At 44.1% G+C, this 24,849-nt stretch overlaps 1 long non-coding RNA gene across 1 annotated transcript; it reads right to left on the reverse strand.

Annotated features, from left to right (window-relative positions):
- Positions 1-8,221: 8,221 nt before the first annotated feature.
- Positions 8,222-11,324, reverse strand: LOC143268755 (uncharacterized). Its single transcript, XR_013044878.1, has 2 exons — positions 11,090-11,324; positions 8,222-8,542 (listed from the first exon to the last, which is right to left on the reverse strand). It is a non-coding gene; the product is annotated as an uncharacterized LOC143268755 (long non-coding RNA).
- Between the last annotated feature and the right edge of the window lie 13,525 nt (positions 11,325-24,849).

The following is a 24,849-nucleotide window of genomic DNA, read 5'->3' on the forward strand; positions in this document are numbered from 1 at the left end:
TGTGGCACTTGACTGAGGTTCATGGTCTAGAAACCCATCTAGCAATTAAGTTTACAACTAATGTTCTCCATAATAATTTCTACATTCAAGTGTCAAGAGTAGCAGCATTCCTAGGAATAGGTAGATTCTTCAGACACTCACAGTACCAAAAAAGCAGAGAGTAATATACATGGATGTGTGTATATTTATGTATGTGTGTACTTGCATATATATAAAGTATTCTGATTTGGATTCTATTGCTGTAATAAACACTATGAGCAAAAGCAATTTGGGATGGAAGGGTTTTTTTGTTTTGTTTTGTTTTGTTTGGCTTACAGTTATGAGTCCATCATCAGGGGAAGTCCAGGCAGGAACCTGGAAGCAGAAAATGAAGTAGATGCCATGGAGGAGCACTGCTTACTGACTTGCTCAGACCATTTTTTGTAACCTACCAACAGACAGGAGATGAAATGAGGCTTGAAGCAAGATGGAGACCAATAGCAAGATGGAAGGAAGAGATGATAAATGGATAAAAGAAAACTGGAGAGCATGAAGTTTATATACTTCAGTAGGCTGTTGTTTGATGGTTTCACACATGTATGTGTATACATGTCCTGGTTAGTGTATGCACATGGCAGGATCCAGTGATGGTGCAGCCCACAGTGGGCTGGGGCCTCTCACATCAACCATCAATCAAGAAAAGTGTTCTATAGTCCTGCCTATGGGCCAATCTTATGAAGGCAGTTTCTAAATCTAGGTTCCCTCTTCCCAGATAATTAGAGCTTGTATCAAGACCAAAAAAAGCACATTTAGTGTGTGTGTGTGTGTGTGTGTGTGTGTGTGTGTGTGTGTGTGTGTGTGTGTAATTGTTTGTCTTAACTCAATTTAGTGATGAATTCATGTTTGTATCAGTAGTCTATTTCTTCTTGCTAGGATTTTACTGAATGAATACCACCATGGGTTATTTTTAACCCTCTCTGAAAATTGCCGTACTATATTCTAAACTGTGGTACCCCTTTACAATCCCAGGAGCACTGTATGAGAGCTCTAGTTCTTCCTCTTTATTTGGGGCTTTCTAGTTGTTTCTAGTTACCTGCTGGTCTATCGGTATGCCAACACCAAATGTTGTATCACTATAGGATTATACTACATCTTAGAATCAGTTGCCATACCCTCAGCTTTTTCAAAGTTATTTTGAATTTGAATTTCATTTGCTCTTTTTCTGCTTTAAGTTGGAAGTTGAGATATTTAATTTGAAATCTTTCTTTTCCAAGAAAAATTCTCTAAATCCTGAATCAGCACATCCTTCACATTTGATCAGTTCTTCTTATTATTATTATTCATTACATAGTCCTCTTCTTTTCACTTCATTTTGAGACAAGGTCTCAATCTATATTCCAGGCTAGCTCTCCTGCTTCAGCCTTCCAATTTCTGGGATTAAAGGAGTAAGTTACTATGCCTAGTTTCAACATTTTAATATATTCTAACACTTTTAATTTCATCTTTGACTCATTTGTGTTACATAATTTCATAAATTCTTTAAATATGTTACATAATTTCCAATATTTGGGGGATTTTACAATGGTATTTATCACTGACTTGTGTTTTTAATGTAATTCCATTGTGATCATAAAATATGCACTTGTTTCTGTGGCCAAGTGTTTTATAGACTAACTTGGGTAAGTGTTCTATTTGCACTTGAAAAAACTCATTCTGTTGGTAAGCAAAGTGTTCTATAAATGTCACTGAGGTCAACCTGGTTGGTACATTCTTTAAATTTTCTCAAGATCTTCTGACTATTTATCAATTATTGGGTCAGGAATACTGAACTCTCTGGTTAATTGTGAGTTTATTTGTTTTTCTATGGATTTTGTAAACTTTTGCTTTTTGTGTTTTCCAATTTTCTTATTAGGTGTTTAAGAGTTAGGATTATTATGTCTTCCCGGTAAATTGTCTCACTTATCATTCTGAAATCTTTTTGTCTTAGAGCATATTTTTACCCTAAGTCTATTTGGTCTAATATTAATATGGAGACCCTAAATTTCTTGTAATTAGTATACCCTTTTCAATTCTTTATGCACTTGATTTTGTTGCAAGAAAAATGCAGTTGAATCTGACCTTTCTAAAACATCTGGAAATCTCTGCCTTTGCTCCCCATGCTTCCCTTTTGCCTGCACCCCCCCCCCCCACTTCTGGGGTGTGTGTGTTTTCACTCTATGTCAGCCTACATGAAGGCCAAAGGTTGATGTTGACATCAGGATGTCTTCCTCAATTATTTCTCTACCTTTTAATTCTTTGAATGGAGTCTGTCACTGAGCCCAAAGCCCCCCAGCTAGACTGGCTAGTGATCTCATGGATTTGTGGTCTTCACATTCCAAGAACTTGAGTTCTTATCATATTTTTTTTATTGGATGCTGGCATTACAATTCTTATCTGGTTAGATGCTAAATATTTCTGTATTCCCTTAGATATGCTCTGAGTTTATTCTCGAGTGTTATGAGGAAGCAGCTTGGTCTTTTTGAATGTGGTTTTAGTATCTGTTAGGAGGGATTAGAAGTGTTCAATGTTCAATAACAAGAGCTAATTATTCTCCACTATAGAGGCAAGACCCTTACGTTGTTCCATATAAATCAGGACTATTGCAGCTTATATTCTAGGAGCAGCCATGATGTCTGGCCTTCTGTGAGAAGACCGCTACATCCTTTCTCTGTGGGGTTCTTCCCCAGCCTGTAGCAGTCCCACACACCTGCTCTTCTCTGTTGCATACTTACTCAAAAGGGAATTCTTTTTCACGCTTGCCCTCCATGGCTTACTCCAGCACTCTTTGCTGAGAATGGTAGCCACCTAGCTCTGCCCTATCTTTCAGTTCCTTTCTGTTGAGTTGGGACAGCTGCTGAGCTCACTCACTCTTGTTTCCAGTCTCACTGCCAATCAATGGCTGGATGAGGAGCGTTTGTGGACTGGATTTAAGGTTTGGTATTGTTTTGGGAATGAAGGTAATTATGGTTTTGTCACACCGTCCCATCTGCAAACAGAAGTCTGATCTGTACATGGCAAATGTTTGTTCTTCCTTTTTCCGAAGTATATGTGGATAAAGAAGTATCCTTGGCATATGGAGGTACATTAGGGGAAAAGGGAAGAATCCACTTCCACCTCAGACTTAGGAGCTAATTTTTTGCAACCCCACCCATATATTATTTCTCTAAAAATCTATTTTTCACCCCATCACTGGATTTGTGTCACAAGCTATCCCCTTGTGGCTCTGAGGTCCCAGATATTCTCAGATCTTTTGCTTAGAGTCTACATCTGAGCTAAAGCCAGACTGTGGTATCATCGTCTCAGATGCTAATCTTTCTTGGCTCCTTTCTTTGAGGTTCGATGAAGAAACTGACTCACCCCCTGGTAGTTAGACCTAACCATTTGTTACTGTTCACCAGGGTCATTAATATGTCACTGGCAGCTGTGTATAAATCTTTCTTTCTGGCTGTGAAAAGAATGCTGATTAGTTGGTTCCAGAATCCAATTAGCTCTCCCTCTTCCCATTCAGTTTTTGTAATGCACTCATGTTAATGTGGATGTTAATAGTGATTTGTGGTATGAGCATTCTTTTACCTTCTCCTGTAACCAGACACCTTCCCGTTTTCAGGTCAAAGTGCAGCAAGAATGGCCTAGCTCATAATTTTCATTCTTTTTCATTTCCTGTTGTAATATTTTGGTGATGTTTTCAGTCTTTGACTTTTAATCATATTTAACTGCACCCCACTCTCAGGCTGACTTAGTGCACTCTTAATGTCAGCCTGTACAAAGCATGTTTCCTGGAAGGACCATTCTTCATTATCCAGGAAGGACAGGAAGTGTTCCACGTAGGCACTCTGAGAACCACATCCCCCATGGCGGGAGAAGTGGGGGTTGGATTGTACCAAGTTATGTAACCCAGAAAGTTCATCAAGTGCTTCAGGCAGGCCAAAGGGAGAGTATTAACTGAAAAACAGCTTGGAAATTTCTGGAAGGGCGACAGTATATTGATAAGCATGTCTGATTAAACATTTTTTTTTTTCTGCCCTGGAATTTATCATGAACCTTGACACTGTGTTAATAATATACTGTTTCTACAGGCCATGCAGATAAGTACAAAACATTTACCAGAAAAATAATGCAGCAGTGTGGGAACTGTCATTCTCTCAAAGATTGAGAGAGGGTTCCCAAGCCACCACCAGCAGAAAGGAGCTGCTGAGTCTGGACAGAGAGGAAGCATTTGGGGCTCCAGGCATCTGTGGCCCTTATTCCTCTGCTTAAGAGCCTGTGTCCTGGACTCTTAACTATCTGGGTACAAACGCCAGATCTCTTGTTTTCTAGCTCTATGAATTTGGACAACTTACTCAACCTGCCTATGCCTTGATCTGCAGGCTCATGAAAGTGAGAGTTTGCAGTGTCTACTTCTGGATTTGTTTTCCTAGGATGAAACCCTTACAAATAACTAACAGAAACACAGACCAGCTCCTGACATGGGCTTATATAGCTGCTATTATCATCACTCTTTCCATTGTAAGCCTTGGAAGTGTAAGCGCAATGAAGTGTTTCATCATAATTTGGGGTGGGGATGTGTGCATGAGATGTACAGAAGGGGGGCGGTGGTGGCGCACGCCTTTAATCCCAGCACTCGGGAGGCAGAGCCAGGTGGATCTCTGTGAGTTCGAGGCCAGCCTGGACTACCAAGTGAGTCCCAGGAAAGGCGCAAAGCTACACAGAGAAACCCTGTCTCAAAAAACAAAAAAACAAACAAAAAAAAAAAAAGAGATGTACAGAAGGGAATGACAGACACTAGGTGTGTTAAGTTAATGCTCCCTGAGGCAGTCCCTGTAGACAGAGGCTCCCACTGAGCTGTAAGCTTGCCGTTTAGGCTAGACTGGCTGGCGTAGAGTTCATGGGATCCCCTTGTTTCTACTATCAGTGCTGGGATTATGGGCACAAGCAGTTGGGATTACATACCCCACTCTTTTTGATGTGGGTGCTTGGGATTTGAACTTGGATCCACAAGCTCCCAGAGCAAGTGGTCTTATATACTGAGCCATCTCCCCAGCCCCTCGATCACAATTTTTATGATTAAAAATTTAGAATGCATATTAGAAAAATAGAACTAAGGCTACAACTGCCTCATTCATTTTAAGACTACTGATTGCAGTTAATATTTTGGTTAAATTGGATAAAGTAAAATATACTAAAATTATTTCCTGTCATTTCTTTTACTTTTAAAACACAGCTACTAGATGTTTTTTAAATAAGATGTATTTCATTTCATTGTACGACCCCAGGCAAGATTATAGGGAATTTTATTTGGTGGTCAAATGTCTGAGTTTTATCCTGGAGTAAGTAATGGCAAGCCGCAAAGGAAGAAATGGGGCATGATTTGCATAATGCACATTACATATGTACAAATCATAATGCATATTACATATGTACAAATCAGAAGTATTTTCTTGGCAGCTAAGTAGCAAGTGGATTTGAAAGGGGAAAGACCAGAGTCTTTAGGGAGCTCAAGTAGTTGCAGAAATATAGGCAAGACAAACTCCGGTCTGAATTGGGGATAGCAGCATGCATGGATGGATTTCCCCAGCAAGTAATGGTGAGGAGGGCAATGCTGAGTCCTGAAGACTGGGTAGCTGGGTGGGTTTCCTGCCAGAGCCTGGAGTCCAAGGAACTGAACACAGATTATGTGTTACATAGGTTAACTTCATGTCCCTACAATGGAATATCTCACGCGAGCAGCCTATAATTGTTTTGGTTTTGTTTTCCCCTATAGATTTAATTATTTATTAGGTAATTTTTTTTATGTTCCAAAAATATGTAGCCACAGAGTAGAAAGGAATAGATAACTGATCCAAAATGAAAGAAATCTTGAATGGAACTTTGTACATTTTAATAACTAGCTAAGATTAAGAGAGGAAATTTGGCACATGCCTTTGATCTAAGTTCTCCAGAGACATAGACAGGTAGATTTCTGTAAGTTCAAGGCCATCTGGTCTACAAAACAGTGATCTATGCCAGTCAGAGCTGTATAATGAGACTGCATCAGAGAGGAGGGGAGGAGCGAGGAAGGGAGAGAAAAGGACAGATAGATGGCCCATCATCCATGTTGAGGACATGTACCAATGACCTACAGACTTCCTATAAGGTCCACCTTCATCTCCCCCAACATCTCCTGCCAGCATGGTAGGGATCAAACTTTCACATGTAGACCTTTGGGGAAACTATGCATATTGAGCCATAGCAGGTATCCATCTAAGTCCGTTTCACAAAGCTATTTGCTAATTTCTTCAGCCCAATCAACTAGATACAGAGTCTTTCACAGCCAATACTACTTCTAGAGAAAGTGGACTAGCTTATTTTTCTTCCCAAATTGAATCCTCCTCATGTTAAAAACACAAAACAACGGATAGAATCTCTCTCTCTCTCTCTCTCTCTCTCTCTCTCTCTCTCTCTCTCTCTCTCTCTCTCTCTCTCTCTCTCTCTCTCTCTCTGTGTGTGTGTGTGTGTGTGTGTATAACCCAGGTTGGACTTGAACTTGCTGTGTAGCTCAGGCTAACCTCAAACCTATGCACAATCTTCCTGCCTCAGCATCCCTGCTGTCTCTTTCTCTTTTGAAACAATAGAGGGGGCACATTCCAGTGGTTTTTTGCCATCATCTGGTAAACATTAGCAGTCCTGACTCGGTGCTCAAAGGGCTTCCAGAAGCCACAGCATTTTTCTTCACATGGAGACTAAAGTGGCTTTCCATCCTTTGGACACACTCCTCTTTCCATTCCCTGGAAAGAATTCTGCTTTGCATCCAGGGCTCAGCTGTGTCTGGACTCCACTTTGTCCACTTCCCAACATTAGGTCTGGGAATGTAAATTCCTAATGAATATGTGTGGAATTCATGAAGCTTGCTCAACTCCTCTGAGCCTCCATTTGAAAATCTGTATCATAAGGAGATTCTTTCTCCTGTGAGAAGTTGTTCCCTGATGGGATAATCTTGGACACACCCCAGCTGGCTTTCAGTTGTTGTTGCTCAGTAATTGATAGCATGGGTTATCATTTGGAATAAAACACAAACAGGGTGAAATCACTTGTGGCACATTTCAAAGACTCCTGGGGTTCACTGTGACTCCAGACATTGGCTGTACATATTTCCAAGGCAATGGAGACATGGCTAAGACTCCATCTTGAATCTTGTTATGATCCTAAACCCAGGTCTTTTCTCCAGTGGGCTCCTAGGAAGGGCTGTGGCGCCACTCACAACAGTGGCCTTCGTTAATCATTTTCTTTTTCCTCCATGACCCTGTGGGGGGTGGGGGAATCTTAAAACCTCAACATGTAAAAGGAGTTAACAGGAGAGAGATAGTCCAGAACGAAGACCTTGGGTTCCCGTATACTGAGCAACCACCCCAGCTCTTCTGGTAGGATGGCTCACAGATTTGGTTCGCTGAGGATCACCACTTATCCTGTGTTCCTTTGCACTGGTACAGAGCACAGTTCCTAAGTGTGGTGCTTTTTCACCTTCACAGCTTATACAGATGCTTCTGTCTAAAGCAGGCCCCCAATCCCCTCTGTCTTTTGAGAACAATGCAGCTCTATTCAAACATTTTGTGAGGAACAAACTCTCCCCCACTGGGCAGAAAAGAGAACACCAAAGAGTCATTATGCAGGGGAGATGGCCAAGAACTGAAAAGCCTGCCCACGTGAGGACACACTTGGTGACAGTTTGGAAGAAGAAACAAAGCCCTGAACTTTCCATGTACCAATAATGCAAACAGGCTTTCTGCATCTTTCCCATGCCTGCCCCAAGGGAAGATAGCCAGAATTTTTATCCCATAGCCCTTAGCGTTTGAAAGAGGGACAAAATACCTTCAAATCAATAGAAACTGCTAAGGACTTAACCACATCGTATTGACCATATGTAGGCAGAAGTTTCCTGGAAGAGGAATCAGTGTGGCTTGGTGAGGCTGAGTGGGTCTGGATGAAGGCAAGAAGTTATTCTAGGTGATGGAGGGCCAGTTTACAGTTCCACGGAAATGGAATAAAGGGAAGGCATTGCGAAGTGATAACACGTTGGTTGAGGGGAGTGGGGAGGACAGAGAGAAAGGGGGAGGAGAGAGAGTGAGAGGGAGTGGGGAGGGGGAGAGCGAGAAGGAACTGATGAACATAAATGTGTGTGAAAGGCAAGAAGTTGCTGACGATTATGATATATTCAAGTAAGTCACCATCAAGTCACTCAGACTCTTTACTCTTATCCTGCATTTCCCACAATCCTCTGTTTCATTTCCCTCCTCCAATCCCCACCAGAGAATTCCCTCTTGCTATATTTAAAGTCTTCCACGCTCTGCTCTTGTATCCAGTTCCTCATTGAGACACAGCATTCAGATAATCTCTGAAGTTTCACACGCGGATTCACTTCCGAGAAGACCAGATTCTCCTGAGTTCCCAGCACAAGGCTGCTCGGTAAATATTATCCAGTGGCTGCAAGTGGGTAATTTCCCTCAGTGGCAAGGCTCCGAGAAAACTCAAGAATTCCATGACTGTCATCCTGGTACCATAAAGAGAAAAACACGAGAGACCAAAATGTTGGTAGGGACTGTAGAGAAATCCTTGAGACTAAAGGTCTGGATTGCAGTTAATAGATGGCATTAGTGGGCTCTGTTTTCTGTCTTTTGTTGGTTTGTTTTTTTTGTTTTTTCCCCTTCTTGCCTCCTCCCCTGTCTTTAGAAAATTTCACAAATGAATCCATTCACAAAGAGAAAGGCAAGTTGACTACAGCACCTTTCACAAAACAGAGGCCTCCAAAAACATTGGTCTGGATTGACGCCTATGCCCAGGGTCTTGTCCCCGGATCACTCCCTATAATTTGTTCAGCTTGATTCTAGCCTGAGCGTCCCAGGCAGTGGGTACCCACAATCCCTCCTCAGCCATGAAGGAAAGACAACCTTCCTCTTCGCCTCTTCTTGCCACTCTGAGGTGGCTGGCTCGCTGCCTGGCTATGCCAGAAAGCGGCGTGACCACCAGCAGCTACTGTGGTCAGCACAGGAAGACAATCTCGGGTGTTCACAGCTAAACTATGACTTGAGAAACACTGGCGACTGAGGGCTGGCTAGGTAACAGATCAAGAATAGCAGCAGCCATGCACTCTCTGACTCTGCCCCTCCCCAGAACAGGCCCCCAGAGAACCTCAGAGGGCATCATGGTGGCCACAGCTGGGCTCGGCACAGCCTCACTCCTTGAGTGAGGGCCAGTGAGGACCCCACAAGGGTTTTCTACAGGATCCCGGTGAGGGTAACCTAGGGATTCTCCAGGCTCATCTCAGTCAGGAGCAGCTGTTCGGACAAAGGAACACTGCCATGGTCATGCGTCTTCACTGGGGGAGACAGGACCACACTGTTCCCACTGTTACAGCCTTCCTGCCATAGGGGTACACCTTGGTGAGACTCTCTGTTCTGCATCACTCTGCTGAACAAGTAATCTAGCTTTGTTGGCTGGATATTTTTCTCTCAATCTATCTTTGTGGGGGAACTGAAGCATAACACATGTCTACCTCTGGCCACATGCTTGGCCTCTACATAACTCGCTTCTTTTGTCCTGACTCACCACCTTAATTCAAGCCCAGTGATCTAGGAAACAGATAGGAGAGTTTATTGCTTTATGCTTTATCTTTTCTTTGGAATAAATGGGTTTGGGCCACATTTATTGCAACACTATTTACAATAGCAGAGATAGGAAATTGGGCAAGGTGCCCAGCAACAGATAAATGGTGTAGGAAATGTATATATCCACCACGGAGTATTATTCAGTCATAAAGAAAAAAAAAAAAACACGAAAAGGAATCCTGTCATTTGCAGCCAATTAGGTGGAACCAGAAGTTGTTGTGTTAAGAAGAACATGAACACAGAAAGTCAAGTACTACATGTTCCTTCTCACATGTAGAAAATGAAAAAAAAAAAAGGCGATCTGAAAGTAGCTTTGTGATTACTAGGGATTGAAAAGTATACTATTAGAAAGGGAGGCAGCATGGGTGCTGAATATACTCAATGCATGTATGGGCACATCACGGTGACTCCCACTAACATGTGCGATTAATATGTGCCAACAAATAAGCAAATGTTCGTGGGCATGAGCAGACATATCTGCAGCAAGTGAGATACCTTGGAATGAGGGTCACATGCTCCGTGTCCCTTAGTTATTTTTACTCACTTAAGGAAAGCAGAAAATTCCCAGGAGGCCCTTCGGACATGAAAATTAAGTATGGCAGCTGAAACTGGCGTGTGCAGGAGCAGCGCAAGAAAGCTGGCATTCAGCAAGCAATACACTGAGAAGGGGTGGAGGCTGCTCTCACCACTGAGGAAAGCCTGGAGAGGAGGCTCAGCCAGCACTTCTTGTGACTACGCTTGAAGACTGTCTTCCAGCTAAGGAGACAGGAGGGAGCTTCGCTGGTTAAAGGACATTTAGGGTCCATAAATGGCATTTCTTCCCCAAGACTGATGCTTTCAAGAGCCTCCTTGGGCAGGCTGATTGCAATCTTATTTGTACCAGAGCAGGAGAGATCTTGGTCGCAAGTATGCAAAGCATAATGAAAAGATTATAACTCAGCCACTGGGTGCAAATGGCTCAGGGCTGGGTTTACTGCAGGAGGAATGCTCTCCATCCTCCTCTCCCTGGGTAGTCTCACGGATGGAGGAAGACAGAAGGTATCTTGCCATGACCCGTGCATGGACCTGCCTCTCAGAGTTCCCTCCCGCGGGGACCTGCGGTCCAGAAGTAGGGCTCCACACCGGGGTAAAGGCAAGGTGGCAGGCACAGGCTCTGTGATGCAGACCTGGCCTGGTTGGGACCTGGCCCTGGCCCTGCCCCTGTAAAGCTTTTGGCTCAGAGAGTGGGTCCCTGCCAGCCCCTCCCTATGAGCAACTTGGAGTCCTCAGTTCTCCTCTGCCCACATCTCCTGCCCGGTCAGGACATCTAGAGTGGAAAGGAGGTGGAACATTTATTTCCTCCTTCATTCGGATCAAAATTATATTTAGATTTTTCAAGTGCAAGGTCTTAGCACCCACCCACCCCCACCCTCTATGGTGGGAGCAATATGTACCTGGATGTTTCCTTTGTTACTGTAACAACCGGGCACAGAATTCAGTCGCTTGACTAGGAATGAAACAGAAAGAAAAAAAAAAATTGCTCAAGGCAAGAGATAGGGAAAACAAAAGTATCTCAGAGCAAACAACAGCTGGGGAGAGTTCCTCCCCCCTGCCAAGAGAGACCAGTGGAGAGGGGCTCTGTTTAGAGAGCACGGGAAAAGGAAAGGGCGTCCCGCTGATAGACACCGAGACCCCACTGCACACCGGAAATGCAGCCAGCGGGCGCCTGCCCTATGAGAGGCGAGAAGGAGGAAGTAACTCCCCAACTTCTCTCATTGCGCCTAGAGGCCTGCCTGAAGGAGCCTATCAGCTTAGATTCCCTGTTTGGCAATTCCCTTTGTTTAGGGTTTCCCTCCTGGAGAGCCAGATAAAGCAGAGGGATGTCCCACAGCTGGCGGACAGAAGGGAGGAAGTGTGGAGGGAAGGCACCACTCAGATGCATAAGGGTCCTGCTGACCCCTTGAGTAGAGACGACTCACGGTGCCCTTCTCAGTCAGACTCAGGATTCCCCTCAGTTCAGTCGCCTCTGAGTCCACAACCTCCTAATTCCTCCTGATATTTCTCTTTCTGGAAAAGTACCCAATTTGATTGCGCGGTATTCTGCTGTAAGTCATTCAGGAACATACTGGGAAATTGACAAATAATTAATCCTTACACCAGAGAAGTCACAGCAACCAAAGTTCTGTATGGCGCCAGTTTGACTGAAGATAGCAACAGCGAAACCTGGACGGTCACTGTGAGTACACAGCCTCAGTGACCCACACTGTCCCCGTGGCTCACCCACCTCAGCACAGTAGGATACAGACTGTGCCTCTATTCCCACGGCCCTATTCTCTGTTCCTTGTGCATGGGGAAAGTGGGCCCCACATCTCAGTCAAGTCATCCTGTTAGGACAGGCCTTCATTCCCCTGCTCTTGGTCTTTATCTTGTCATTTACCCCGTGACCCATCATGTAGACACTCTGTTCTTCCAGGAAGCCATTGAGCTCACTTGTAAATACAATTTTAGGATTTAAACAAAAATGCTTTGTGCAATGATTTAAAAAAAAAAAAAAAATACAACTCAGAGAACTTTCCTATTTTCCTACCTCAAAATTTAATGCTGTTTTTTTTTTTTTTTCTTTCCTGAATATTGAGTTGACAATTGTTTTACTCCGTGTTTCCCATTGCTGTAGCGCATCACTGGATCTGGGTGCCTTAGTTTTTTGAAATAGTGAATTTGGCTCATGTTTCTGGAGGCTGGCCGTAGATGGACACTCGGCGGCAACAGTGGCTTTGCCAGTCTAATACCAGGACTGTGTGTAACCTCCACTTCTGACATCAGAGCCACACTCTTCAGGCATCCATTACAACAGGTACAAAAGGACAGGGGACAGGGGCTGGAGAGGTGGCTCAACTCTGCTCTCTCAGAGGACCAGACACGGATCCCAGGACCCATGTCAAGCTGATCACAGAAATGTTTGTAACACCCGTTCCAAGGTATCTGACACACTTTTCTGGCCTCCATGGTACCTACATGCACATGACATACATTCACAGACACCTACATGCATCTACATATAATAATAAATATTTAAAATGGTAAAGCTGGCTAATGTCTGCTGGCCAATTTGCATATAATTTGGAACCTTTTCCATAGCATATGCTATCTTCTAGGCATTAAAACATAAAAAAAATCAACATGTGAGCTTATCTCTAGAGGCCTGCTTCACACCTCCTCCATAGACATCCTTGGCCTTAATCTTTTCTTCCAAGGTTCTGATAACTAGCCAGGCCACCCACCACATGCCGATTCAGGATCCACTCTGTCCATTCCAGGTACTAAGTGTTTGAGGTGAGCAACCTGAAAAACCAGACTATGAAGAAGGGGAGCATGCAGAAAGTTTATTAGGGGCCCTACTTGAGAGATCAGTTATTGTTGTGTTTTGAATCAGCTTGCAACAAACAGGATTCTGTAGATGTAACCAATCGTCTTTTTAAAATAAGAAACACAGAGCCAATGTAAAAGAGAAAGCCGAGAGGTCAGAGCTCAGAGATAAAATCTTACCTCCTGCAGTGCTCCTAACTTCCCCGAGAGAGAGCTACTTCCTGTTTGTCTGTGTTTAAATAGTCTTTCTGTTCTGCCTTCTCATTGGTTGTAAACCCAACCACATGACTGCCTCATCACTGCCTGTAAGTACCGCCCTCCAGGTCTTAAAGGCGTATGTCTCCAATACTGGCTGTATCCCTGAACACACAGAAATCTACATAGCTCTTCTAACCACCACGCTCTTGCTATGGCTCTAATAGCTCTGACCCCATGGCAACTTTATTTATTAACATAAAATTAAAATCACATTTCAGTACAAATAAAATATCACCATAGGATTCCTTACGGCATTTGTACCAACAGTGTTGGTTGGTCCTCCCGTCCTCCCGTCCTCCCGTCCTCCCATCCTTCCATTCCTCCTTCTTCCCATTTCCTTACACTCTGCTTTCCTTACTGTCCTATCCCAACATTCCCCTCCCCACTTTGATACCTAATGCGTTCTATTACTCAAGAGAAAATCTTTGCCAGTTAGACTTCTACAATGTCAGTATCTACAATGTAGGAAGAATGGCAAAAACTTAATACAAAAAAAAACCTAGAACTGACCATGTTATATGGGCCAAAGAACTGAATAGACAGTTCTCAAAATAAATACAAATGGCCAATGGCCCCTTCAAAAAGTGTTCAACATCCTTAGTCACTAAAGGGGCAGATGCTCAAGGAAAAAGAAAAGCAGAATTGGGGGTGGGGAAAATTGAATGGAGCCAGATTTTTTTTTTTTTTTAATCCTAACAGCAACTAATCATTGTCCTTTCAGTTGGAAGCAGTTTTCAGTATGGGACACATTTGTATATTCTTAATAAAAAGTATTTCCAGCAGCTGGATGATGGCTCTCAACCCTGAATAAGCCACTCCACCATAACATTAGACCTTCCATTCCTTCTCATTCATACTCTAGTTTTGGCCGCTGCTGTGTGAGACGTGACCCCAAACTTGGTGGCTATCACAATAACAAGCATTTATTATCTCACAGTCTGTGGATCACACATTTAAAAGCAATGTAGCTATTTAGTTCTAGCTTGAAATCCCTCACACCACTGTAGAAAAGATGTTGGCCAAGCCTGAGACCTTCTGAAGGTTGGGAGTGGGAGCAGAGGAGCAACTTTCCAAGATGGTTCACTTGTCTTTTTCTGTTGTTGAACTTTGGTTTTTAATTTTTCTTTAATTTTTTTCATATATAATATTTATATATTGATCATATTCTTCACCCTCCTACAACTCCTCCCAGATCCTCCCCAAAGGTTCATTTATTTCATTAGTAGTTTGGTGGTGCCTGTTGGTAAGAGGGCTCAATCACTGGCTCCACGAGCATTCCCATGGGCTTCTATGAGAGTATTTGTTACAGGCAGTTGGTTGCCCCCTAAGCAAATAGAGGAGGAGGGAGCTGGAAGCTACAATGTAATGTAAATAAAAGTTATACACTGTCCTTTCCATCCTCTGTGGATTATGCATGACAGACCTATTCATTGTCATATCATTAAGACATACCAGAAATCAAAGGCCCCTGGGATTATCTGGGACACTGGCTGCTGTAGGGTGATTTCAAAGACCTAGAAGTCTTGAACTAAAGGTACTTCTAGCAAATGTTCATGTCAGCTTAATAATAAACTCCATGATTGAAAAGGGTTCATGATTTATACACATCCAGAATTTGGAAGTGATTCCAATTCCACGACCTGAAAATGATCAATTTTTCTTATTATATGGTTTAAGTCTAATGACTTTCTCAATAAAAGCACTCATCATTGTAATGATATTCTAGTTGTAAATGAAATATTTTATATTAAAATTTTAAGATGTATTATTTTAGCCCTAGAAATTATCTGAAAAATTATGATGTCATTGTACTTAAAGAGCTCATGCTTTGTCATTGTATCCTTTGGTTGGGGTCTTCGTGCATCTTCAAGCACTGAACACTATGATGGTGATTTTACAATTATTTCACACTTGTACTCAAGACAAGTTATCTAAGCTTATGATTGGTGGCGTTACTCCTAAATAATTACAAAGCTCCCCTAATCTGTGCTCTGATAGTAGAGAGCTGAACTCGGCCCAGGGGACTGCAAAAAGAGAGATAGTCATGACCTCTTCCTCTTGAACACAGTGCCATTTGATGAGAGAAAGAACCCTAGTTCTTTCTGAGCCCATAAGGACTGCACAGATGTACAGACAGACCCAGAAAAGAGTGATACCTTAGCAAAGCTCTCCCTAGCTCCCAATAGATGCTTTTCTTAGCCTAGACAAAGATGTTCTAAAACAGAAGAGCAAATCTTTCTTCAGTGCTTATGTCAGGAAAGGGCCACAAGAGAGGGGGAGAGGCCAATGTCACAGTTCAGCATGTCAGTGGCCTGGAAGAGTCAACACCAGCTATAAATAGGATGCCAGCTCCAGGACACCCTCTCTCCACACTAGCTAATGCCACATCCCCTTGTCTGAGGGATACCCTTTAGCCCAAGGTTGTAATTCATTTCCATGACTACCAACAATGCAAAATAAACATGTTTCTACCAATAGCAGTCATTTTTTTTTAAAGGCTCACAACTGATACTCCTCATTCCGTGAGGGTAGGCATGCTGTCTTAGAAGAATTGTCTTCAGCTTTGCTAGGACAAACCATGTGTTCTGAGTTTGCCTTAGGCAGGTGCAAGGCCTGGAACCTAGGAGAATGAGCTTTCCCACTTCATTTAACCCTCCAAAACAAGTGAATTTATTGCTCATGTAGGTACTAGGTAAGAAAATGGGATAACAGACTCAGCAAAATAAGTCTTGGCTTGAACTCAAACAGCCATGGAACCAGAATCAGTGATAGACACATTTACTGAGGCTGGGAGAAAGTCTTAGAATTTGATTGGTAAGACGGGTAAAAGAATGGGCTCTAAGCAAAATCAATAGCCTATTTTAAGATGTGGAAACAAGGAGGAATGAGGTTGGCTCATGTAGCTGCCAGCCATTACTGGGATTTCTAAAGAAAGTTGCAGGAAGGGTTAGGAGATGCAGCTGTGTGAATCTGGTCAGGGCAGGCTGAGAGAGACCAAAGCAGGTGTACTAGGCTCACACTGAAGATAGCAAAGAGATTCTGAAGAATTGTAAAGGACAGAGAAATGATTAGACGTGTTTGGAGAAACACACACACACACACACACACACACACACACACACACACACACACACACACACACTACTCTGGGAACAGCAAAGAAAACTTAAAAGTAGGCCCCATGCCCAGCAGTAGATGGCCAACACAAAACAAACTCAATGGTATTTTTGTAGATTTTTTTTTTTTTTTTTTGTCTCATACTGCTTTGGTTGGGTATTTCGTATCTTACTGGTCTTTTGCTGGTATATTTTGATTTCTGGTTTTGTGCTTTTTTATGGGTTTCATTTCTCTCTCTCTCTCTCTCTCTCTCTCTCTCTCTCTCTCTCTCTGTGTATCTGTTTCTTATGATTTTTCTTTCTTTTAAAATTCTGGGGGTTTTTGTTGTCTTGTTTTTACTTTCCTTTTTTGTTTTTTCTAAAAAGAGAGAAAGAAAGCATGGAGTTGGATGGGTGGGAAGTGGGGAGGATCTGGGAGATGAGGGAGTGGAAACCATGATTAGAATATATTTTATGAAAAGAATATTTTCAGTGAAAATGCTTTTGGTTTTTATTTGTTTGCTTTCTTGCTTTAAAAAAAAACATGGGGCTAAAAATTGATCAGAATGGATCCCCAGGAAACTCCTCTATTTATCAAGGAAGTAGAGACAAGGCGGTGGGGCAGTGGGTGGGGGTGGGGGGGGTGGGGGGGGGTACCGTAGCCAAAGAACTGGGAGGAAGTCAGACAGAACCATTGTGGGGTGAGAAAATGGAGACAGGAGTACTCAAAGCCAGGCCAGCAAGTTGACTCTGGGAGAAAAGACACTTGCTGTCAAACCTGATGACCTGAGTTCAGTCCCCAGGATCCACTTGGCCAAAAGATAAAACTGACTCCTAAAAGTTGTTCTCCGACCCTCACATGTGTGCCATAGCATGCTCACACTTCTCTCCCCCAACAAATAAATCAATGTCAGAACAACTGGAAACACAGAGTGGCCAACACAATGGAAAGTCCAAAAGTGTCTAAGACGTAAGTGTGCTCATTGGAGGGGCAACTAGGAGGCCCTTAGTGGCAACAATTTCTACGAAGAGGGAGAAGCGAAAGTGAGGAAGAGGAGACAGCAGGTGCTGCTTGTTCTAAACGACTGGCTTGAGGCTGTGTAGACAGCTCAGCCAATAAAGTGCATTCGCCGCAAGCATGAGGACCATTTCAGTCCTCGGAACCCACGTAAATTAAAGCGGGTGTGGTGGTGAATGCGTGTAGTGCCACCACCAGTGAGGGGACACGGGAGGATCCCTCGAGCTCACTGCCAGCCTCACGGGCAAGCTCCAGGCCAATGAGTGACTCCAACTAATAAAACAACGTGGAGCACACCAGGTGAATGGTGCCTGAGGTTGTCCTCTGGCTTCCACACATGTGCACTCATGCATGCATTCATGGGGACACAGGCACACACACACACACACACACACACACACACACACACACAAAACATAAGCCACTGTCTCTGAACAAGCAAAGATACCTCATTAGAGAAAACTGTTACATCTGGGGGCGTCTAGTTTTAATTTCATAAAGGTAGGAAAGATCTGCGGACATTCTGATGTGAGTAGAAGACACAGGAAAAAACAATAGAGGACATGAAAGGATCAACTTCCTAAAGACAGGGGGAGGATGATGTATTAGTCAGGGTTCTCTAGAGTAACAGAATTTATAGAATGAATCTCTCTAAAGATACATTAGAAAGGGGATATATTAGAATGACTTACAGGCTGTGGTCCAGCTAGTCCAACAATGGCTCCCTGTGTACAGAAGGTCCAAGAATCCAGTAATTGTTCAGCCCATAAGGCTGGATGTCTCAGCTGGTCTTCAGTCTATCTCAGAATCCTGAAGAAGTAGGCTTTATTACCAATGGAGGAAATGGACTTGCTAGCAAAGATGAGAGAAAGCAGAGAGAGGGGAGAGAGAAGAGAAGAGAGGAGAAGAGAGGAGGAGGGGAGGGAGGAGGGAGGATGGAGGGGGGAAGGAGGGGGAGGGTGGAGAGAGGAAGGAGGGAGGACGGAGGGGGAAGGGAGGGGGAGGGTGACAGAGGGAGGAAGAAGGAAGGAGGGAGGAGGGAGGAAGGAGGGATGAGGGAGGGGGACGGAGGGAGGAAGAAGGAAGGAGGAAGGAGGGATGAGGGAGGGGGAGGGGAGGGAGGAGGGATGAGGGAGGGGGAGGGGGAGGGGGAGGGAGGGACGAGGGAGGAGGGAGGAAGAAGGATGGAGGGAGGAGGGAGCGAGGAGGGAGGGGCGAGGGAGGGAGGAGGAAGGGAGGAGGGGGAGAGAGGGAGGAGGGAGGGAGGAGGAAGGGAGGAGGAGGGGGAGGGAGGGACGAGGGAGGAGGGAGGGAGGAGGAAGGGAGGAGAAGGGAGGGACGAGGGAGGGAGGAGGAAGGGAGGGAGGAGGAAGAGAGGAGAAGGGAGGGGGAAGAGGGAGGAGGAAAAGAAAGGAGAAAGCACTTCCTCTTGGATGTCATTTATATTATCTGCCACCAGAAGGTGTGGCCTAAATTAGAGGCAGCCTTCCCACCTCAAAGATCCAGATTAGAAGCATCTTCCCACTTCAAATGATCCAATTAAGCCAAAAATCCCTCACAGATGTGCCCAGCCATGGGGAGGGGGGAGGGGAGGGGGAGGTTTAGTTAATCACAGGTGTATTCAAGTTAACAACCAAGAATAGCCCTCACAGATGGAGTCTTTAGGCCCTAATAGAAAATGTTCCTGAAACTCAAGGACAAAGTGCTTCTTCCTTGGGTCCTTGGAGCCCAGGGAAAGACAAATACAGATTGCCACACTGGGTAGGGCAGGTTCTGCTGGAATCATTGGCGTTCCCCTCTGATGCCTCTGACATTGCCAGATACTAGGTAGATAAGGCCCTCTGTGGGCCTGTGCGGAAAGTACTGATGGTGTTGAAGACTTGGGAAAGACTGAAATAAGAACTCTGAAGGTGAAGGAGAGGCTGTCAGGGAACACAGTAGGAGTTTTACATTCTGGAGGTGAAGGAGAGGCTGTGCATGGGACACAGTAGGAGTCTTACATTAAAACGAGAGATCCCCTCCTGGACTGTGAGAGGGAAAATGTCTCATTGCCAGTTTCTTGACATTGGGCTAGGCTGGTAACTTCCCAGGCTGCCTGTTCCTTATGAGTTGTCTTTGGGGCTCTGGAAGTTTTAATTTGGAATGCTGTTTCTTTTCTACTCCCTTGGGGGTGGGGGTGGGGGGAGCGGGGAGGAAGTAACTATACATCAATTTAACTGGCAGTGTGTCACAGTGAGGGAGATGGCATTTCCATTCATGCGCCTAAAAAAACAATGACTCAGCTCTGCTCTATTAATTAGAGTCCAGTTTACTTCCATGGAAATACAGCCTATTGTGCCGCCTTTATATATTTAAACACTTTCTGACTGCGAGTCTTGGGAAGAATCCGGAATGAAGCAGGGAAGGATAGGGCCTACTTTGATGGACCACATACTTGTTTTCTAAACACAGGAGACTGCTCCTTCCTATTCATCGGTTACCTATTAACCAAGTGCCGTCTATGTGTGTGCATACACATAGATTATAAAAATCCAGATGAAAAGCTTCCATTTGGGGGGAAGTACAAATAACAACTGTGCCACCTCGGGTGTCATGTGTGGAACTGTATGGCCACAGTCACGGCTCAATTCTTGAAGTTTGAATCTTGATCAGTCTTCCTTTCAGAATTCTTCAAGAATTAAAGAAATAGAAAATCCCAGCATCCTCGGCTGACACCCACAGCTCACTCTGTCCAGTGATGACAGAAATGAAATGGGTGAGGGCCTTATCAATTATTTCTCAGGGAAAATGAAAAAAAAAAAAAAAACCCTTTATCTCTCCTACCTTGATTTTATTTCTGAAATAATAGAATCACTGGGCAGGGGTGAGACCTGGCCCTGCCTGTGACTGGGTTTGTGGCCATTCCCACTGCGTTAGGGACCATACCCACCATTCCTTCCATCCCTTTTGCATTCCCAGCCAACTCCCCAGGGAAGTGGAGCGGATCCGATGGTTTGTGGGTGCTGGTGAGCTGCACCGAGCATCCTTAGCCCCAAAGGCAGTCACGGTGCCGCCTTCCAACCGAGGTCAGGTTAGAAAACGAGCCCCTGTGCTTTGCTCTTCTTGGTGACTGGATTCTAGGACAACATTTTTCAAACTGTCTTGACCACATGTTACTGGCCACACGACCTTTCCCCAGAGTCACAGTTGAGGCCTTGATTTCTGGGTACTGATGTGTTCGGCTCAGATGACAGGATAGAGCTCTTAGTCCCTTTAGACTCCCGAACAGAGACATGACCTTGTTACTGCTCCAGCTGCTTCCAGTGAGGCCGCAGCAAGCCGTGAGTGGTGGTTGTTTGCCTCACTCACGGTGCTCTGGGTGATGTGAGGGATGACATCGAACCATACATTTGCAAGGCAAAACATCACATGTCCGGGTCGCTTTTCCCACTGGCAGAGTCTCAAGAGCTACTTGTATGTGTGTGCGAGCATGTGTGAGCTTGTGTGAACACATGAAAAGGTCAAAGGAAAACCTCAGATGTCATTCCATAGGTGCTGTCCAGCTTGTATCTTTTTTTGTTGTCGTTTTTTTTTTGTTTGTTTGTTTGTTTTTTTGTTGTTTTGGTTTGGTTTGTTTTTTCAAGACAGGGTTTCTCTGTGTAGTTTTGGTGCCTGTCCTGGATCTTGCTCTGTAGCCCAGGCTGGCCTCGAACTCACAGAAATCTGCCTGCCTCTGCCTCCCAAGTGCTGGGATTAAACGCGTGGGCCACCACTGCCCAGACCAGCTTATATCTTGAGACAGGGTCTCTTACTGGCATAGAACTTGCTAATTTGGATAGGCTGCCTGGCCAATGACCCCAGGGATCCACCTGTCTCTACTACACCTATACCGGGGTTGTAAATTTGTGCCACCATGTCTAGCTTAAAAAAAAAAAAATAATTCTGGAGATGAAATTCTAGTCTTCAACCTTCAGAGGCAAGCACTTTACCAACTTAGCTATTACCCTAGCCATCTGAACGATTTTTAAATATTTTTCACCATTTCCCCTTCCCCTTCCCTCCCTCCAAAGACTCCCATGTACCCTACTTCCACTGTCTTTCAAATTCATGGCCTTGATGGGTGGTGGTGGTGGCGGTGGTGGCGGCGGTGGCACACGCCTTTAATCCCAGCACTTGGGAAGCAGAGGCACGTAGATCTCTGTGAGTTCAAGGCCAGCCTGGTCTACAGAGTTCAGGATAGCCAGGGCTACACAGAGAACCCTGTCTTGAAAAACAAAAACAAAAGAATTCATGGCCTCTTTTTCTTTAGCTATTGTTGTTGTTACTGGTGTGTGTGTGTGTGTGTGTGTGTGTGTGTGTGTGTGTGTGTGTGTGAGCAGTTTAGGGGCTAGGGAGGTGGCTCCGTGGGGAAAGCACTTCCTGTGTAAGCACGAGGAGGACCCGAGTTTGGACCCCCAGCACCTACCAATGCAAAAGTCAGCTGTGGTATCACACTCTTGTGAACCGCGGCTCACTGGGCAAATGTTTTAGATAAAAGATTGAGCTATAGGTTCATCAAGAGACCCTTTCCCAAAGAGTCGTGGAGGCAGATACCCCACCCTATTGTCCTCTACTGTCCATGCATACATGCTCAGGTAAATGCTCCTGCACATACATGTGCATACGCACGCTCATCACACACACAGCAAATGCATTTTACAAAATAGCTTAGCTTATGGCTCCATTTAAATTTCCAAACTCAGATTGTGGTATTTCTCATTACAGCAACTATAGACCCCAGTTTCCATGTGAGATACTTAACCATCTACATAGGGCTATTAATAATCACAGGGGACAAAAATCACACATTGGAACTCTCACAGGAAGAACAAGGTGGATATACAGTTACTCAAAAGGATGTTATTCTCGGGATTTTAAAAAATGCGAGAACCATGAAAAGAGTAATAATTGAGTGAGACGAAACCTTCCTTTAGTGTCAGACACAGTTCCATGTAAATGATCCCCGGTTAGAAACAACAATTTGCAACCACTGTGGAAATCGATTTTCATCTTGGAAGGTCTCCATGTTAATGTGCACAGTTTCTTCCTTCGAGACTCACACAAGGCGCATGCGAAGACTTACTGATGAAGCCATCAACTCCTAACATGGATTTCTCCCTGAGCTACATAATTCCTGGGCCTTGGTTTCTTCTTCTTCTTCTTCTTCTTCTTCTTCTTCTTCTTCTTCTTCTTCTTCTTCTTCTTCTTCTTCTTCTTCTTCTTCTTCTTCTCCTCCTCCTCCTCCTCCTCCTCCTCCTCCTCCTCCTCCTCTCCTCCTCCTCCTCCTCCTCCTCCTCCTCCTCCTTCTTCCCAACTATTTTGTTAACTTATTTTCCCAGCCTTATCATTTGATCTGATGGGGTTGTTTGGGTATTTTTCAAGACATTCTCTGGGTTCCAGAGTCGTGACGGTAGAAGAAAAGATCTGGATGGCAAGATTTCTACTTGTTAGAGCTGTGCAGACGGTTACACAAAGGGAATGGGGTGCTTGCAATGCAAACCAGTCGTGCAGTCAGTTTTATGTCATGAACTTTTTGTTGCTGTTCTTGCTGTTTGAGAACTTAAAACTTATTAGAACCTACTTTCAAATCTCTAATTTGCTGTAACCTTCCAGAGACAACTGCTTAGTTTAAATCATCTTTTAGTCAGGCCCAGAGCTATAGTTCAGAGGCAAAGCACTTGCCTAGCACATGCAAGACCTGGGTTCAGTGTTCAATCCTTTGCTGAAAACAATTTAAACACTCACTGAAAAAGGGGGGGGGGGGATGAGGTTTTTAATAATCTTTTAGCAGCTAGCCAAAGGCCTATGGCTTACCTTGACTGAACATTAGCTACAAAGGACTTTTCTGATTTTGCAATTTTGGTGTACTCCTTCCATACTCGTTTTTGGGAAGAAAGTAGTTAGCAGCCATTCAAAAGCCAGAATACCAAGATTGTGGAAACAGCTTCATGCACCTTTCCTCACTGAGCTGTCCCGTCCATCTTTGAATCAGATCTACAATGGAACCTGTGGCTGTGTCGAGTAAATACATTCCTTTTTGTAACAGAACGTTATTTTAAGGTGTGTTACTTCTGCGTATGTTGCATTTGTTTAACTCTGTGAAGCTGTGTTGCTGTGCTTGTCTAAAACATCTGATTGGTCTAATAAAGAACTGAACAGCCGATAGCAAGGCCAGGGAGGATATATAGACAGAGAAATCTGGGAGGAGGAAGAGGAAGAGAGATGGAGGAGTGAGGAGAGCTAGGAGCCAGAGAAGGAGGAAGACTCCAGGGGCCAGCCACCCAGCTGCAAAGCAAGCCACAGAGTAAGAGTAAGATTTACAGAAGTAAGAGAATGGGGGAAGACCAGAGGCAAAAAGTAGTCAGGATAACTTAAAGTTAAGAAAAACTGGCTAGAAACTAAGCCAAGCTAAGGCCAGGCACTTATAATTAAGAATAAGCTTCTGTGTGTGATTTACTTGAGAGCTGGATGGCAGGCCCCCAAAAAAGCATCACCACTCACAGCTCCGGGATCTCTCAGCACCGTGGTTGGTACTGCAAAGATGTGTGCTCCAGAGCTCTTCACTCTCAAGAGTTCTTCTGAGCAGGTGATGCAAGCATACCGAGTTCTTATCCAAGTGGAAACAAACATGAAAAAAGCATGAAAAACCCCAATAACACCTTTTAGTGTTTAAGCTGAGCTGAGCTGGGTCTTCTGACATATAAGCAAAGATTATTCATTTCGATTAATTGATATATGGTTAGGGTCAGGGGATATGTATAGCAGCTAATTGATACATAATGCACTATTATAATTCTCTTTGGAAGACATTTAGTATGTAAGACATACCCTTACCTTGGTATCTTACAGAATATAGTAAGTGGGTATGAAATTATTAGAAATGAACATGCAATGGCATTCAGCAGCAAAAAAGGGCAGTGTTTGCAGAGAGGTGGTTATCAATGAAGGAGGATGAAGTCCTTTGTGGAGGAGGTACGAGTTAGATAAGAACATCCAGGAGGTGTGGATGGAAGTGAGAGAGGAAGGGAAGCCTCAGGAGCCAAGAGGCTCTGGTACCCAGGTATCTTTAAGATGCTGTGCTCCTCAAAGCCACACGCCCTGTCCACTTGCCTTCCTATGGGACTCAGCACAGTTTCTGTGGGGATGGGACAATAACAAGCCCACGCTGAACTTCATCACAAAGAAAGCCGATCCAAGTTCCCTTCCACCTGCTCTACCCCGTCTCTGTATGCAAACGTCTCTGCTGCAGTTCAGCTGTCTTAATTTGTCTTTGCTCTCAGTTCCCTGCATAATTTCTGCCTTGGAGTTACAGGAAATTTCTGAAAAGCCATTTAGAGACAGATTGTAATGTAATGCTCTTCAACACGCCACTCTAGCGATCGATACAGGCAGCGCTCCCTGCAGAAATAATCAAGCACAGGACGGAATCTAATATGCACAAAGCTGATACTTTAACTGA

This window comes from Peromyscus maniculatus, chromosome 15, assembly GCF_049852395.1.
Source record: "Peromyscus maniculatus bairdii isolate BWxNUB_F1_BW_parent chromosome 15, HU_Pman_BW_mat_3.1, whole genome shotgun sequence".
NCBI classification, from domain to species: Eukaryota; Metazoa; Chordata; class Mammalia; order Rodentia; family Cricetidae; genus Peromyscus; species Peromyscus maniculatus.